Raw genomic sequence first — 1,092 nt, forward strand, 5'->3', positions numbered from 1 at the left:
ATATACATATATATAAACCTATATAGTCTTGTATACGTTTGTATTTTATCATTAACTCTGTCTTTGCCTCTATCACTTACTCTCTTCATATTAACTCTTTCTCTCTCTCATTATGTATATACATTTATATATATATATATATATATATTGCAGTATAATTATTTATTTCTTTCTCAATCCATTATTAACTCTCTCTCTCTCTCTCTCTCTCTCTCTCTTTAGATATTAACTCTCTCCTCTTTCTTTCCCTCTTTATCTCCAATATTAACTCTCCCCTTCTATCATCAACTCTTTCTCTCATCACACATTCTATATTACGTCTTCGCTCTCAGTCTGTGCAACGTTTACTCTCTCTCCTTCTCTCCCACCCCTTCCCCCTCTTTATATCTGTACAATCTGTACACCCCTCCCGACTCCCTCTCATCTCCTCTTCTCTCTCTCTCTCTCCCATAAGAACAGAAAAGATTCATTTCCTTCACTAAACACACGACACATCACCGAAGACATCGTGCTCCCCCCACCGCATCTCATTCTAACTACTTCTACTGCTGCTGCTGATGGTGATGGTGACGGCGATGATGATTAAGTCGGTGATGATGATGACAACGAGGAAGAGGAGAAGGCGGAGGAAGATGATACCAATAATAGTGATGATGGTGATGGTAGATGATGATGGGGATCGTGGTGGTAGTGGTGGTAGTGGCATGGTGGTCGTGGTGGTGGCGGTGGTAGTGGTGGATCTAAAGAGATGGGAAGCAATTGTGTGTGTGTGTGTGTGTATGTGAACATGTATGTGTGTTTGACTATGTATGTCCATATGTTTATATGTACGTCCCTATATATGTGCATGTGAATATGTATGTGTGTGTGTGCGTGTGATTATGTTGAAAGTGAGGGATATGTAGTTTATGTATGCGTGTGTGTGTGTGCGTTGTGTGTGTGTATGTGTACATATATGTGTTCATATGTGTGTATTCGTACATATGTAGTGTGCGTATCTGTACATGTAGGTGTATGTGTGTACATATGTATGTATGTGTATATATGTATATATAAATGTATGCATGTGTCTATATCTGTACACGGGTGTGC

The sequence above is a fragment of the Octopus bimaculoides genome, chromosome 15, assembly GCF_001194135.2.
Source record: "Octopus bimaculoides isolate UCB-OBI-ISO-001 chromosome 15, ASM119413v2, whole genome shotgun sequence".
NCBI classification, from domain to species: domain Eukaryota; kingdom Metazoa; phylum Mollusca; class Cephalopoda; order Octopoda; family Octopodidae; genus Octopus; species Octopus bimaculoides.